This window comes from Muscardinus avellanarius, assembly GCF_963383645.1.
Source record: "Muscardinus avellanarius genome assembly, chromosome: 14".
NCBI classification, from domain to species: Eukaryota; Metazoa; Chordata; class Mammalia; order Rodentia; family Gliridae; genus Muscardinus; species Muscardinus avellanarius.
The window spans coordinates 3,226,183-3,244,019 of NC_137800.1; the positions used below are offsets into that span (position 1 = coordinate 3,226,183).

Here is a 17,837-nt window from a genome sequence, read left to right on the forward strand (position 1 = left end):
GACCAATGGGAGGTCACTGTGCTTGGGCCAGGTGCCCTGGAGGAGTGGTGAGAAGCAGCCACATGATGGATGAGTCTGTGTATGTGGTACTAGTGACCTAACTCAGAGGGATTCTACCTCTGAACCGAACCCATGGCCCTATAGTTTTTTATTTTTATTTTGAAACAAGGTTTTCTTAATTTATAGAGGGCCTAAGTTACTGAGACTGGGCATGAATCTGTGATTCTCCTGTCTCATCTTCCCAAATACTGAAATTACAGCCATGCACTACAGTGCCTGAGTTATGGATGCATTTTGTTGTTAGAACCAGTTAATAAAGATGAAAGATTGGAGGTACAACTCTAGAGAGAAAACATAAATCAACAAAGGCTTCTGGTTTCTTGAATTACCTCCTAGAATTGCCATTTGTAGAACTGTGAAAGACCAGGCATTGGGAGAAATTGTTCAGGGACATCTGGATGGGAAATAAAAACGTGGTAAGTGACACAACCTCAGGAAGGTACCTGAAACCACGTGACCAGGCAATAACAGAAAGAAGCATAGATTAGTAGGGGATGAGGGATGGCCAAGTCGGAGCCCAAGCACTCAGGATGCACAGGTGTGGATCCTGAGGAGTCACTAGGAAATGAGAGGAAACCATGCTACCCTCACAGGCTGAATAAAAATGAGTCATGACAGTGGCCAGGCCACCTCAGAACCAGGAAGGAGGCACCTGCTCCAGGCTTCATATATCACGGGAAGCAAGAACTAGTTATCCATTGGTATGTCTGATGGGCCCGTCGGAATGAGTCGGAACACTCAGTGGGTAAGGCCATTACATGAAATCACAAATGATGGGGTGGATATAGATCATTAGCTAAAAACACAGGAAAAAGCTATATATTGTCTTCATCTCAGTTACCTTAGTCTCCAAAATGGGGAGAAAAATGATCTTGCAGTGTGTTTTGAGGATTGCCTGAGAAAACATATTAAAAAAAAAAAATCTTAATACAAGACACGACACAGTATGTAAGTAGCAGTGACTGTCAGGTTAATATCATAAAATCACCAAAGCCCTCTCTCAACTATAATATAATACAAGCCTCGGTAAGGAGAACCTTTATATCCCTGACCATGAGTATCTCTAGGGCAGAGTATGCGTTCAGTTCTAGAACGTCAGTTCTTAGTCTTAGACACATTCTTGTAGCATTCAGTTCTCTGTGGAACACTTTAGTGTCAAGGGTAGCTGCCATCTATTTTTATCTCACCCTCCTATTCTTGCATGTTTTACCCAAAAGCTTTACAGCCACTTCTCATTCCCAAGAACACAGCATCCCCAAGCCTCACCCCACCAGGGGCTCTGCAAAGCCTCTAGTTCACATCCAAACATCTGCCTTTCTCAAGTTGGATTAATCAATAATAGAAGCTTTCCCATCCTTCCATTCAAAGTGAATGATTAATTTGGCAAATACAGGCAATATAATTTAAATTTTTCATGAATGTGTTGTTTGGCGTATTTCCATGGTTTGGAGTAAATCTGAACAAAATATGCAAATCCTTTAGGAAAAGAAATTATGTACATATGCTCTTCCTTGATTTAAAACTGCCTTTTGAGATGGTATAAATTAAAATAAAAGCAAAGAGCAAGTGAAATATTACTTTTCTTCATAAAAGTATCCTAAAATAGATGTTGAGGCATTATTCAAAATTGACATATTTGATCCAATGCATATCTATATTTGGTAATCTTATCATGCTTTATATTAATAGCATTTTCATTTCATGGGCCATTAATGCTTTCTGTTGCCATGTTACATATGAAATGGTGTTGTATTTATAGAGTTTAGTCTCTAAAATTATACTTTAAAATTTAGTACAGTTTTATTAAATTGATCATTTCTGAAGACTTATCTCTAGTTACAATAATGTGCTCGAAACACAAGTAGAAACCCAAGTTGCCACTGCAGTATTCAAAAGGACATACCTGGCATTCTGAGAAATATAGGTACATGTGTGTGTACACACACACACACACACACACACACACACACACACAGAATTTGGAGCTACAAAGTAGTAATTCTACATTTAGAATATAAATGAAGACAGTGCCTTAAAATGTATTTATATTCTGTCCACTTACATATTTTTCTTTACTGCACCATCTGTAAACTTCCTTACACTGTCCACTTCAATGTTGGGAAATCATTGCCCAGAAAATAGAAAACATGATTTAATTTATAATTTGGCTTTTGCAAATGTGATTTTTTAGATGGGCAAAGACATCATCATAATTATGCTTTGCCAAAGTTAATAATGATCTTTATTTTATGCTATCATTTAACGTAGTTGTTGTATTAATTTAAACATGCTATTATATAATAGATACCACAGAGAATACAAAAAGCTCTAATAACTGGGTTAAAGAAAAATCTCTGTGTGTCCAAGGGAAACTACCTTGTGATTTAGAGAAATTCAGTGAACAATTCCCACATAGACAATAAAAATCTGATCATATTTATATGTTGGCTGAAACTAGGTTTATATTCTTGAAGATGTTTTCAGTTCACATAACATTTAAAAGGATGTTACTGCTAGTCTTGAAATACCAGATTCTGTCCTTGCAGACATATGCCGACACACACACATGTGTACACACATTTGGTTCAACTGTCCTACTGCACTGGTGTTCTGAAACACACAAATTTCACATAATAATCATGTATATTATATATGAACCTACATAATTCAATGCTGTATAATACACATATATATGTATGTAAGGCACGTGAAGTTATGTGCTTAGGCTGTTTTCAAATTCAAAATTTCCCAACATCTTTTCTAGCCTATCCAATTCTTCTTTTCCCTTAATAACATGCAATAAGTGATTCGCACACATTGTGATGAGCACCTTATTTTCCAAATTAAAGTACACACAGTCACTCAAATCTTCTGCCTTAGTGATCTTATAAAAATAATAATAGGTATTGCCCTTATTTAGATAAAGAGAGAATCTCATTAGGAATCTCGTAATTTGCTTCATTAAAACCAGCAGGTGACATCAGTTCCTTTGTTTTTCTAATGCGCTGTGTGATGGGTGTGAGTAATAAATACAGGGCTTCCACACATTTTCACCCTCCACTGTATCAAAGATGTGGCCATGTGCAGGATCCAAGGGTCATGTGGGAAGAGTGCTGCTAACCCCCCGTCCTAGCAGATTTCCAGCACTGTGCAGGTCCTTAGAGCGCCTTCTGCACAGATCTGTGCACAGTACACCCCAGCTCTGAGCCTCTCCTCCTGTGGTAGATAGCAGGTATATTTCCTATTCCCCAAGGTTGTTCTAATACAAAGTTCATGAACAATTCCTTCAGAAAAAAGGGCACAGCTCCACCCAAACTAAAAATAGGAATAGATTTCCATATTACCTAGTTCTTGAAAGGTCTTATTTTAACAATTGTTCTTCTTTGTTTTTAGGCATTTTGAAGCACATTTTTTCTATTTAATTTTAATGGAATTCAATCATGAGAGGAAAAGAAAAATTGCTGGTGGAGAGCTTTACTCATCCTGTGCAGATAATTTGAAGATTAATTTTAAAAATTTACTTCTGTCAGTGCATATGTACACAGGAGATCTTTGAGATACAACCTCCGGGAAAGAGCTAAATTTAAAAACCTGGTATTATGTTATATTATGTTGCTCTGGCTTTGACACTTTAATGGATCTAGGCCCGTGTGAACCATCAAGAACAGTCAGCCAAATCCAGGGCTAATTCAAAGAGACCACAATCACATCCTCCTGAACTGCAGGTTCATGGCATCCTTGTTACAAGCACATGACCAGGACCATTCCAGTTAAATCAGAAAACTCCCTACGAAAGCATGGTTTACTAGGCTTTCTCAAAATCCATATTGAATCTCTGCTCACCCTTGATTCTTCAATCTCTCTCAAATATTACATAAGTACGGAAATCTATTGGCATCTCCAAGAATTTATTCCCCAACTGACAAAACCAAATAACAAACCCTGCCTTTAAAAAGCCACCTCCTGCTTATCTTATCCCCGAATTGTTTCTCTAAGGGAGTACTTATGAAAGCAGTTCTATCTTTTCCATGCTTTTTTTTTCTTTTAAAAAATGCATTTTAGTTTCTACATCATGGTAGGCACTATACACATATCAGTCTGGGTACTTTGTATTGGGAGGGAGGGAAACGGGGAAGGGTACACCAAGAGCAGGTGCATGTATGCCATTATCAGCATTATTTGCATCATAATGTGGAACTTTAATGTACCAATAAAGGCACAAAAATATAAAACAAGCAACAAAGAGTAGTATTGTTTCTTTTTACAATTGAGTGAAGGGGGGCCCAGAGAAGCCAGCCACTTTCCCCTGTGTAACTTAGCTTGTCAGTAGCTGAGTAAGAATCTCCAACAAAAACTAAAATGCTTGCTCCTTTGTTCTTCTTTTTTCCCAATTTAGTAAGAAAGAAAGAAAAATAAAGCCAGTGGAACACACTTAAAATCCCAGTATTTTGGAAGCTGAGATAGGTGGATCTCAGTTTTGGGACCAGACTCTGCAAATTAGGTTCTTAGCAACTTAGTGAGAACTTGTTTCAAAATACAAAATAAAACAAGGCTGGGGGGTGTAGCTCAGAGGCAGAATGCCCTGGGTTGAATCCACAGGAAGGAAGGAAGGAAGGAAGGAAGGAAGGAAGGAAGGGAGGGAGGGAAGGGGAAAGTTAGGAAAGGAGGAAGGAAGAAAGAGGAGAGAGTGGAAGAAAGAGGAGAAAGAAAGAGAAAGAGAAAGAGAGAGAAAGGGAGGGAGAAAGGAAAGGAAAGAGATTAAAGTTTCAGCATGGAAAACAATTTCCAAACTCCATCCTCCAAACTCATTTTCTACTCAGTTATGATAAACCCAAGGTGCAGATGAAAAGCAGAAGATGCCTGTTTCCACCAGGTGGGTTTCTCACCTGTCTTGTTCTCGCGGCCTTACCACCTGTACAAAGCATCGCATCCAGTGACTTCTCACACCTCGACATGCAGCCTGATGGAATAGTACAAAAGGCTCAGAGACTGGCCTTATTATTGCTAACTATCAATCATTAATTCTCTAAAAGCTTTGTTTGCTTTTTTTTTCTTTTCTTTCTTCCCGTAAACCATCCAGAAGGTAATACTTAGTTCAGAATTTAAAATAAATAAATAAAGGGACATTTGTTATACTAATCTGACTCTGTCATTTAAGCTCACCTTTGTATTTCCATTGTTAGGGCTGTAAATTTTTGGCACACCTTCCTAAACATGCGCAGGGCTGGGACAGCTGGAGAACTGGGGGGTGTTGAAGACTATGCAAATTGACGGCCACTCCCAACTCATCAGCTTCTAGAAAATGACTTGCTCCAGTCTTCATACATCTTGTCATGAAAGAGCCTTTGATTAATTTCTTTCCTCTTTACCTAGCTGAGTAACACTCAATTATTTGAAAGGCTTTACTGAAGTACAGAGCCTGAATACATTCTACATAAGCAAGGACATTTCAGCGAGGCTTAGTTATTATTTCTTTGCTATAATTATCTGAGGCCAACACTTCTGATCCAAGCCCGACTCTGATTTCCAAGTTCTTTCCTTTCGCAACAAGCAAATTGCGAGCCGCAGTCTCACGGTGCCATCCCTGGGCCTCTTCCACGAACGCCAGGTTCTGCACCAATTTGCACTGAACTTCCTGATGCTGACCTGCAAGCTTGGAGACAAAGTGATGGTGTAGAAGGTATGTGGTGGAGAAAGCTGGCGTTCACGGAAACTATCCAGCAATGCGCCACAAAGTGATTAATGCCTTTTGTGTTTCCATAGCTTAGGGAAGCATGCTGCTGACCACTGTCATAAGGGCACTCGTTTTGATACGCACAGCAACAGTTAACTGACAGAGTTTCTGTATTTTATATCATTACAATATGCACACTCTAGCTGGGCGTGGAGGCGCACGCTTGTAATCCCCGCGCTAAGGAGGTGGAGACAGGAGGATCGCGCAGGTTCGAAGCCAGCCGCGCTGGCTTAAGAGACCCTGTTTCCAAATAAAAAGTATAAAATAGGTCTGGGAGTGTAGCCCGGAGGTAGAAGGGCTTCCAGAAACCTCAGTACCACCATAAAAAAAAAAAAATATATATATATATATATATCTCACACACGTAAACTACATACTTCTTTGGAAGAAACTTTACTGCCTGCATATTTGACTTTACACATGTTTACACACTTGCCTGAGGTATTTTCAGACATCTTGCACATCCTTTTAATTCAATTTCCAATGCTGCTAAGTGTGTAAACAGCTTTGCAAATCACTGCTTTCCTCTTTTACTCTGTGTCCCTGACCAGGGGAGGGAACCATAAGGACCACACCAAGGTCCTCCAGCAACAGGGCCACTGTGTCTTTGTCTGCAAAGGGAGGAAACAAAGTAAAATGTAGACAGTGCTTTAAACCATGTGACATATTACTTTGTGTGTCAGCTCAGCTGTTTGCACCTATTTAAGAGCAGGTACTTGGTATCATTATTCTTAACATTACTATTTAAAAGCTTGTCACTTTTGTTCACTTAAATGGAGAAAAGATGAACAAAAAAAGATGATCTACTCATTACTGAAATAAATCAGGTGATTCTCACCTGGGGGTGAGAGTCGCTTGTCGAGTGGGGTTTGGTTTGGAGAGACTGGATGCAGTAGGGTTAGAATTAGACTTGGAGTTGGCAGCCATCACACTTTGGCAGGGCAACCTGGGTTGTTGCTTGTTATTATTTTTTTTCACTGTCCTTACATGGATATTTAAGAAAACTAGGGGCAGCATTTCCTCAGACTTTTATCCTTTAAAATGCCTTCACATTTCATAAAGAAATAAGATATTTTATCAAATAGAGTAAAAACACAATAATAAAAATACTTTATTAAAAAAAATTAAATATTAGCCAGGCGTGGTGGCGAACGCTTGTCATCCCAGCGCTTGGGAGGCTGAGACAGGAGGATGGCACAGGTTCAAAGTCAGCCTTGGCTCCTTAGTGAGGCTTTTGACAACTTAGTAAGACCCTGTTTCCAGATAAAAAATAAAATAAGTCAGTGAGTATAGCCCAAAGGTAGAAAAGCCTCTGGGGTCCACCCCCAGTACCACCAAAATAATAATTAATAATAATAATAATAATAATAATAATGTATTTCTTTTGCAGTACTAGGGATTGAACTCAGACATATTCTACCTCAGAGTTTTATACCCCAGCCCTATCTTTTACTCTTTATTTTAAAACAGAGTCTAACTAAATTGCAGACAGCTCACCAAGTAGCTCAGTGTGGCTGTGAAACTGAGATCCTCCTGTTTCAGCCTCCCCAGTGCTGGGATTATAAGTATGTACCACCATCTCAGCTAAATTCTGGGTTTATAAAAAACAAATATGAAAATATTTCACACATATGTTTATTTTTATCATATATTAAATATCTTTATTTTATCAATTATTCTCTATTCAATGAAAAATAAGTAAAAGCTAGATTAAGGAACTTCAAAAGGCAAAGGTGATTTATATGTATATTTCAAAGGCAATGTTTTATTGCACTTAAAATATGCCTCATAAATCCTTGAATGGAGATATACCTCAATTTTCCTTAAGGATGCATGAAACGACATAATTTGAATGTCTCTGAATATCTACAGCCAGTCTTCACTGGGAGATAGCCCTTTCCAGATGTCCCTGTTACGAGGTGCAGCTAAGGATTCTCACATCCATTTGCCTTTGTTTTTCAGAGCACAGGACAATGAGAGTTCAAGGCTCACATTCCATCAGAAGGCAAGTCCCAGTGCATCCAGCACAAGGGCAGAGAGAAAGATATCACAGACACAAGGTGGCACAAGCCACAGGTGGCCATCACTCCTCCACAGAGTTGCATCTGTGAGAGCCCCAGGGTGTGCAGTAATCTCTGAGGAGGCCAGGAATACACTCATTGCCTCCTCTTGTTCTTGGATGGACCCTTTTCCTTATATTTTCTGGTAGTCTGGGCTGTAAAAGATGAAGCCAGATATTATGTTCTGCAAGGATGGACTTTTGTCTATCCAGAGTGTTGGGAAGAGTTGGAGACCTTGAGGGACCTTGGAGTTTGGCCTGAGAGCCTGAGACTGCTTATTCCTGGAAGCTGGAAGCTCAGTGGTGCTACCAGATTGATGGTGACACTTCTTTGTCCTGGTGGAGCTGGAGGAGGAGGTAGCTGCTAGGGCTGAGAGGCAAGGACCCCCAAGAGAGGTTGGGAGGGCTGTAAGTACTGTTGATTGAAATGCACGTGAGTATTTCTATGGAATCCTGCCCTGCATGAAACAGAATTGTGTGTGCAGCTATTTTAGACAACTTGATAATTTTTACATCATATTGGGCAATGTTGTATTTCCATTCTGATGCTAGGCTGTTGATTTTTTTTTTTTTTGGCATAGATTTAGACTTTCAGATGCTTCCAGCCACATATTGGTATAAATGACATTTCTTTTTTTTAATTTATTTTTACTGGTGCATTGTAATCATACATCACATTGGAGTACAAGACTTGAGAGGATATACAAGCACACATCATCCAATCAGCCCTCATCCAGCCCCCATCCCATTCCCTCCCTCTCCCTCCATCCTATGCTTGTTTGGTGATTAACTTTGATACATTTGTTTATGTACCTCCTGCTTTTTAAAGAGGCTCCATCCTCCCCTATTCCATACCCTCTGACTGGTCACCTTAATTGCTTCACTATAGGGCCTTTTCTATAGCTCGACCACTTCCTGTTGCCCGTTTCCTCCTAGTTATTGCTGATTAGGGGAAGCATCTGGTTTTTATTTTCTGCGATATTTCTCTATACGTGCCGCGTTGCGAGTACCAATCCTACTCTTGATGGCCCCAGTAGTGGCCTGGCCACCCGGTGGTCTGATAAATGACATTCCTAATGCAGCAGGTATCCTCAACCCTGCTGAGTTCATTGAATACCCTGCACTGGTCTCAGCAGAGGGCATTTCCTGCTGAGTCACAAAAGGAGAATGCTCCTGGACATAGCCAAGTTGAACCAAGGCCTACACACGCGTCAATGTATCCATGAATCCAACACATTGGTCTTTTGTTTATTACTATTTTTCTCTTGGTATGGCAAAATAAGAAGGCTCTCCAGGAAAATTGGGACACAAGAGCATCCCACAGATAGAAAACAACTCTTCTGTAAAAGTAGAACTAAATCAAATATTATTGGGTCCGCTAACCATCCCAAAGAGCAACATGGCTTTGAGTGGTTAATCTTATCCGTATGGCACTTAGTTTTACCTTCTTGAAACTGCCTTTCAGCTGGGAGTCTGCCAAGAGCCTCTTCTGTTTGCCTGGGTCTTGCCAGGCTCAGGTGCCATTCATCTGAACATTTTAACTCATATTACACTAATAGGAGAATCATGAAGATCAAACAAATAAATGAGCAATGTGGAAGTGAGGTGAGCTTGTGTGGCTTCTAAGTCTACACAGATAACGGGGCATGGCAGTGGAGTTGGAGATGTCGACCAGAATATATGGACCAAGTTTATTTTTTCTTTCTCTCCTCTCCTCTTCTCTCCTCTCCTCTCCTCTCCCCTCCCCTCCTCTCCTCTCCTCTCCTCTCCTCTCCTTTCCTCTCCTCTCCTCTTCTCTCTCTTCCCTTCTTTCCTTTCTCTCTCTCTCACTGTTTCCTTTCCTCTCCTCTCCTCTCCTCTCCTCTCCTCTCCTCTCCTCTCCTCTCCTCTCCTCTCCTCTCCTCTCCTCTCCTCTTCTCTCTCTCTCTCTCTCTCTCTCTCTCTCTCTCTTTCTCTTTCCTTTCCCTCTTCCTCTCGTTTTCTCTTATTGCCTTTCTGCAGTACTGCCTCATAAACCTTTAAAGCCACACTTTAAAATTTTCAGGACAAATGATGATATAGAGTGGAGACAGGTAAGTCCATAGATAGGTAGAGAGAGAAAGAAGTATCTTCAAATTGAAAGACCTGTCACACAACGGCAGTGTATGGATCCCATTCAATGACCAAACCTCGGGTGTAAAGAAATTCTCTGGACAATTATGAAGTTGGTTACATTCTGAGCACTCACTGGACATCATACAGAGGAGTACACCAAGTTCTTTCTACATGCTATCTAAACTTTTGAAGTATTTTCTTTGTTTCATCTCCAGCTCTCCTGGGGAGTGAGTGGGGAGCAAGTGGACTTGAGCTGATGGTGTGATACTTGGGCACATGCACTGGTTGTGAATTGCCGCTGCCATGGAGCTGGCTAGAACATGGCATATGAGCTTATGAAATGATATTGTTGGCTATGATATAATTAAAACAAAAAATGAAATTGGTTAATCAATAATCAGTATTCAGGGTTGGGTGGTAGGCGATGTGTACAGGTTTGAAATTCATTTAAGTCCATTGTTCTTAAAAATATCCCCCCAAATAATCTTCATTCTTATTTCAGTCCATTCCGAACACTAATGATCATATGTGTGGTATGTATATGTGGCATGTATGTATTGTGTAGAGTGCATGAGTCATGTGCTTCTGTGATGCTTATGTGTGGTGTGCATGTGTTATGTGTATGTATGATGTGTACGTGTGATGTTTAACTATGGCACATATATGTGACATGTGCTGTGTGGTATGTGTGTGAATACCATGTACATATGATACATGTGTGTATAGTGTATGTGTGGTATGGTATGTAATTGTGTGTATTTGTGGTAGGCATATGTGTAGTATTTGTGGTATTATTTATGATATATGTTGTGTGGCATATATGTGTGTGATATACATGTGTATTATGTAATTATGGTATAAAGAATTATTTCAACTGCCTTTGAAAATGATAAAAAAAGTCTTTCAGAAAGGAAGGAAGAGAGAAAGGAAAAAGAAGAAAGGAGGGAAAAAAAGGAAGGAAGAGAGGGAGGGAGAAGGAAGGAAAACAATTAGTCATGTCAAAGAATCAATATACAATCTTATTTGAAGTATACATTGTGATTTTGTTTATTATCTATCTATCTACCTATCTATCTATCATCTCCTTCCCTTTGTCTATCATCTGCCTTTGTCTTAAAACTCTAATAGAGGCAGACATTGCACAATGCCTTGGTCTAGGTCTCTCATGGATCAATTACTGATGGAAACCTTTATCATTCCCAAATAGCTTCCTACTTACATGATGATGAAGGAACCCTGGACACGTGATTTGGAACTCTGAACAGAGACTCAGCTTAACTGGTCACAGTTTTGATGAAAAAATGCAATCTACTCTCTTAAATTGCTTTCTACAATCTGTCTCCTAATTTTGACTCTTATCAATTCTTATTTTTTTAGCATTTATTAACACCCATAGAAAAGAAGGGGTGGTAGAGGAAATCTTCTGTTATCAAATAGGTCATTCACCATGTAGTGAATAGTTAACAGTCATCTTTAAATTATATCTGAATTCTTAATGCCTTGATATACAAATATCTCCCTATTTTAGTCATGTGCATATCGTATTACAGTAAATCTGTATACAGTAGGCTTAATATAGTATATACACAAGATTCTATCAATACAATAGATACATTGAGATTCAGAACCTGGGAAAATTGTATTTATTTTTCTGTGGATGTTAATATTTTCATAAGCTTTACTTTTATTCTTTCATCTTTTCCCTTTTTTTATAATCTACTTAATTTTCTTTGTTTTCTTTCCTATTTCCTCTCTCTCTCTCTTTCTCTCTCTTGAAAATTCACCCTGGCACTTAGAATTTGGAGCATGTCCAATGCCCATCTTCCCCCAGTGTGAGATGGCTCCGCAGACAGATATTAAAAGATTCTCCTTACTTTCTAAATACCTTAGTCCTTTAAATACTCAGGATTGGTTGAAATCAGAGTAAAAACTGCGAATGAGCAAATGTTATACCAAAGTCCTCTGATGATACACTAAGGCACTGACTCTCACTTCCAAAATAGGATTTGGCCTTGTAATAGGTGACAGTCATCTAATATTTCATAAGTGACAAGTGACATATTTTCTTCTACCAAAGCCATTGTTTCTCTGGAATGAATTATTAAACATGGGTTTTATTTAAAATTTGAATGACAGAGCAAAGCTATCTGGATATGCTTGGATGCAAAGCTTCTCACTGGAGCCACATCAGGAGATGGAGCTTCGCATCTGTCTAGCGCCACCTGCTGTCCACAGCGAGCAGAAGCTGGGATGGACTCCCCATGCAAACCCAGCACAGCCCGTGGTGTTGCTCAGAGTTTGCAGCAGGGTGTGATTGGGAAAAGAGGAGAAAACAGGTAAAACAAATCTAGAAAAGGTAAGTAATGAAAACACTGAAGTAAAACTGAGAAACTGAAGTGAACATACATGCACATACTTAACCACCAAATGAGAGGTTAGAGACTTGTAGGAAACACTGACACACACACACACACACACACACACACACAACCACACACACACACACTAACACAGTCTTACATAATACACTAATGCCATTCGAGGAATACTTAATCAAAATAGGTCTTCTTGACAATTCAAGAGAAGTCCTTCATTAACAAGGGACATAGTTTTTATATTTTCATCCGAGTAAGATTTTTTTTAAGATAATAAAGAGAAAACAAACATTTCAGCAGAAGGGAAAAAACAGTCAGATCTCCAAGCACTTGGAATAATGACTATGAAAAAGGTCCAGCAAGTTGAGCTTGTTTTGGCCAATGGCAAGTTGAAGGAACACAGAGACTGCCGGTTCTTCCCCCATGCTGGGTGGCAACACGGACTTAACTGAGTATGTGGGCCACTTACAGAACTCAGCTTTCCGCTCATCGCTCATCGGTTACTATGATATAATATTATCCTGCATGACAAGATAATTCATGTGTTGCAATCATTGCCTCTTTAAAAGAAAGTTGCATTCATGGGAAACACAATTCACTTAAAATCTATAAAAAATGATTGCATAAAAATCATACCTCTTTGAAACACGATTGTCAAGAAAGTGAAAGTGGGCTGCTTTTGCAAAAGACTTTATTTCACACAGAGTAAGAATATTTAGTAATTTTACGTGTAGTTCTTTGAGTTTGGTTTCTTTTAGCTAGACCATGTGTGAAAAGTTAAAACATATCAGCACATTTTAATGATTACTAGACTCCCACTGTGCAAGAATCTTTATCATAAAATATCCTTTTCTTTAACTTAGAAACCAGTTGACAATTGGTTATTTGGGGAAAGCACACCAAAATGCCTTGTATGTCTCACATGCTTATATTTGTATTGTCTCTTCCTGTGCTAATTTCTAAGACAGCAAATGTGACCTCTTTCCTGTGAGCCAGCGGCACCAGTTTACATTTGGGGTCAGATCTCAGCTTTATGACAGTGTTTTATTTATATTCTCGGCTCTAAATTAGTTCAAGTAATAGAAGCTAAGAATGAGAACCTCAATATAATAATGGTAATAATGAATAAAAAAGGCAGAGAACATTTTAAAAAAGGTTCACCTTCTGATTCACACATGCATTCACACATATACGCACCCACATACACACGTATACACATACACACAAACTACATATTATGTAAACTCATTATATGCAACAATAAAATATAATAAATATTAATATGATCAGAGTTTCTCAGAAAACAAAATAAGATTGTACTCTTTATTTTGAGATGATGTTAACAGTGCATGTCTCAAATTAACTTGACACAGCCTTGGTTCTCCTGTACCCAGTATTAAGATTCTTTCATTTGTCCTTTTATTTCCACATGCTTGAAACTCAAAGGTTTGTCTGCTGATAATGGCCCCAAAGAGCATAACATATAGTTCACAAAATTAAAGCTAAACATAAAACAATATACATGGAAAGATGTTAACATATGGCCAGTATTTGATCATTATAAGAAATAGAAGATCTGCTGTAGTTTAAAATTCTATGTTAGAGTTAAAATAATTTACTTTTCATTCCTTGCTTAACATAGTAAACTACAGGGGAAAAAAAAAGTGGAATAGTCCAGAATAATTCCTTTCAAAAAAGAGAATTGACAGACTGTGTATTTACACTTTCAAGGGGTTCTTTCTTGCCTCTCAAATGCACAATCCTAATAATTTAGTGGCTCAAATTTTGTTACTAACATAACTATCTTCTTTGTCCTCAAGCAAAAAATATTTAAACAACCAAACTGTTCCGATCAACACAGGAACAAGGAACACTGGGAACAAGTATTAAATAAAGGTGTTTACGCCAAAAGGAGCTTCCTACATAGAGAGCTGCACAGTCACGCATGTATACATGATGTTACCAAGACCCTGTTCAACAATACTGTCTTTCCCCATCCCCTCACAGTGCTGACCCCCCGCGTCTCTGAGGTCAAAAGCCCCTGTAAAGTATGGCCGCTGCTGCGGGTAATTACCCACTACTCTTCTTGTACTCTGATGGGATGTTTCTCAAAAGTAGATTCTACAAAAATTACTGGAGAGCGCAAAGTTTATTTTGGAGGTGGTCACAGAAAAGCTCTGGGAAGAAAGGGCAAGACGAGAGGGGGAAAGAAATGAGATGAGAGAAGACTACAGAGCCATTTAACATGAGCATAACTAGAACTCCGTCTTCCCGAGAACTCGGAAAATACACAGCATGCATGCCTGAGGGAGTGCAGCAGATGGGAGCCGGAGATAAGGTCAATAAACATATCTTTTATAACCTAGAGAGAATCAGAAATAAAGGAAACGTTATTATGTCCTCTAGGAAATAGGAGATATCGAATGGTATAGAATTGCTATTTCTTGAAAATAGTATTACACAAAATTGGGGGAATTCTGGTGTGTGTGTGTGTGTGTGTGTGTGTTGGGATGATGGGTACTGAACCCAGTAGCCCTCTACCACTTAGCCACATTGCTAGCCCTTTTTATTTTATTTTTGAGACTGGGTCAAGTTCAAGCAAGTTCACTGTTTGAACTTGTAATCCCCTGCTTCTAATCCCTGAGTAGCTGAGGGTTGTGTACTTTTTAAGAGATGAATTCAACACGAGTTATAAGAATGATTCAGAATAGAAAGAAAACATTATTTCCATTACCAGCCAGTGAAGCTACTAAAAACATTTTTAGGGAACTTTCATTATTTGCAAGGGTTTCATGTTCTGTCTTCTCCCCAACTTTAAATTTAAATGGCACTTAGCAGTATCTTCTACACAGCGAACACCCACAGTGGATCCGCCACCCAGAGGAAGCTGGACTCAGTACAGAGGAGGCACCTTCAACTGGGAGGTGAAGCTTGGGCTGAGAGGGCACGGACTGGACACATGGGAGGCTGGTGCTGTCCCTCAGAGGGAACAGGAGGGAGGGAGGGAGGGCAGCGGCTCAGGGAGAAGTGGCTTGTGGCAATCTGAGCAGCAACTGAGAGCCTGGGTCAGTCGCCTGGACAGCTTAGGCACTGACCAAAGAGTCACAAAACAAGGAAGTTGTATACAATGTGTTTCGGGAAAGAAATAAATGTAGTGGCAGCCTAAAACCTGCACCAAAAGAAGGAGGAAATGCAGGCTGGTGGAGACGGCGGGAGGCTGCCATACTATCCATGGAGAGGTGAGATTCTCAGCTCAAGAAGCAACAGGCAGAATGCAGAGCAGTGTCCTGGAACTGTGCACGGGATGTGCTCGGCAGGACTGGGGAGTGAGGCAGGAGAAGCAGCTGTGGATGACCGAATGACCTACTGAGGGCAACCCACGAGGCTCCGTAAGATCCAGTGATGTCAGGAGGGACTGGGGAGGGTGCAGGGGACTGGGAGGAGATGTGTAAGAGCTGCTGGGCAATCAGAAACATGAATTTGTAAACTGTAGGTTCTAGGGAGATTATATAAATTAGAAAGAAAATATTACATAACATCAAGCCTTGAGGAGACACCTAGGGAGAGAAGCAGGGGAGAGCCCCGCCCAGTGAGGAGAGGCAGCAAGAGAGGCTAGACGCACTAATGAAATAGGGCATAAGCCAGGATGACGAGAGGTAAAGGGAGCATGGTAACAACACATGCACATTCCAAAACCTCACCTTGTATGAGAGATTTAAATGCAATGTTATTTGTCAATTTAAGTCGATGAAAAAGACAAAAATAGAAAAACAGTGTGCTGAGGATTCTCTTTTCAACTATCCAAACCAGGGCTCATTTCTATGTTGTGGTTGTGGACGTTCTGTCTCTTTGGTTAAGGAGTAGTATCATATCTGAGCCATCTAAAGGGTGATTTATCTGGGGCTTTAGAAGTAATCTCCCAGTCTTCTTTTGGACTTAGATGTTGGCAGTTGTAATTTTATTGTGATGGTCTAAGAAACTCTGCTACCCTGGCTTGAAGGTGGAACAATATGCCTCCCATGCTTGTGATCGAAGTCCTCGTTCAGGAGAGGTGTAAGGGAAGAGCCCACCACAGTCACTTCTCAGAGACTTCCATTTCCTCAAGTGTTGCCGAGTGGACGGAGAAGAAGATGAGCTGTCTCGGGACCTCACTCGCCATGCAGGTCCAACAGCAAACTCGTCGGCCGCAGAGAGTGCAATTTACTCTGGAGAGTGCACAAGCCGCTTGTTTTCTTCCTGAAGAGGGACGGGGTACTCTTCAAGGTATATGACAATGTCGAGGGGCATGGCACGTATCACGGGGCTCCCACACAAAGGTCTGATGAGTTGCTGGTGTTGCCTAAAGACATCGATTCCTTGGGATGCAGCGTGTCCCATGAATTCTCTGTCACACATAACAGCCTTTAAATGCTGCCTTTCTTCTCGGCCCCAGCCCCTGAAATGCTCTTTATTAAATAGACACCTGTCTTATTTATGTTCGTGAGGCTCGCACAGCCCTTATTGGATTTTAGATTTACTTGTTTTGGACTGTTCTAGCTTGGTAATTGGAAATGGAGATGGAAAGTCTCTCCTCTGTTGTGCCTGTGGATTCCACAAACATCCGCCATGTGTACAAGGGCGGACAACTCCAGACAAATCTCTTACCTCTGATGTGTTTACTTCCTGTGCATTTTTGTCCTGTGACCAGAATAAAAGTCTGAGGTAGTTCCTGCCACACAAGAGCACTAATCAGAGCTGTTCAGTACTTGTACAAATGACACAGCAGAATTCCAGGAATGCCACATTCCTGGTTTTCCTGCGCTGGACTAGCAGAAATCCACAGAGAGCTGAAATCCAGCCTGGAATTGCCCACCATTCCTGAAAACTGTACAAATCACTTTCCTTTCCCTCTCTGCCTACCCAGCCCGCCCAATTTTCAGGGCTCAGCTCCCAATTATTTTTGAAGGAAATGACCAGCCACCACCGTTCATATGGCTCCACCCCTATTAATGGCATCATTAGCTTTAGGGTCAGATTTAATCTTATCTCATGTCTACTTGGTAGTTGAGACAGTTCCCCCAGTGTGCTGTGTGACTAAGACAATGTACCCAGGCTCATCACAGTCCAGTCCACTCACCAAGTTGTCAGTACATGTGTGTACCTTGGCATGGCTTCATTGCTAGACGGTGCCCCATGAAGGACAGTTACAGCACATGCTTTGTCCTTGAACACATAGTCAACAATCCACTTTAGACACACAATGACTATGCTCATGGGCAAATGAGTGGATGGAGCCCTGAATGAGAGCATCCAGTGTACATCCAGTGTGCATCTGTCTGTGTCGAGTCCCCACATATAGGAGGCTCTTGCCTGTGGTGTCAGTCTCTCTGAGGTCAGAAGCTCTGTGTTTTATTCTTTGTTTGAATCCTGGTTGTCCCTCCGTATATTGACAAGCTCAATAAAAATAAATTCTAATTGCTTCATTATGTTTGTAATTTAAAAAAAATCTCAGACAAAGTTTTAAATAAGTGTGATC

General features: G+C 40.2%; 1 protein-coding gene across 1 annotated transcript in view; it reads right to left on the reverse strand.

Moving 5' to 3' along the window:
• Positions 1-17,837, reverse strand: part of CSMD1 (CUB and Sushi multiple domains 1) — a gene marked incomplete at both ends in the record, with an annotated part of 1,592,168 nt that overhangs the window by 1,457,987 nt on the left and 116,344 nt on the right. The window lies entirely within an intron of this gene.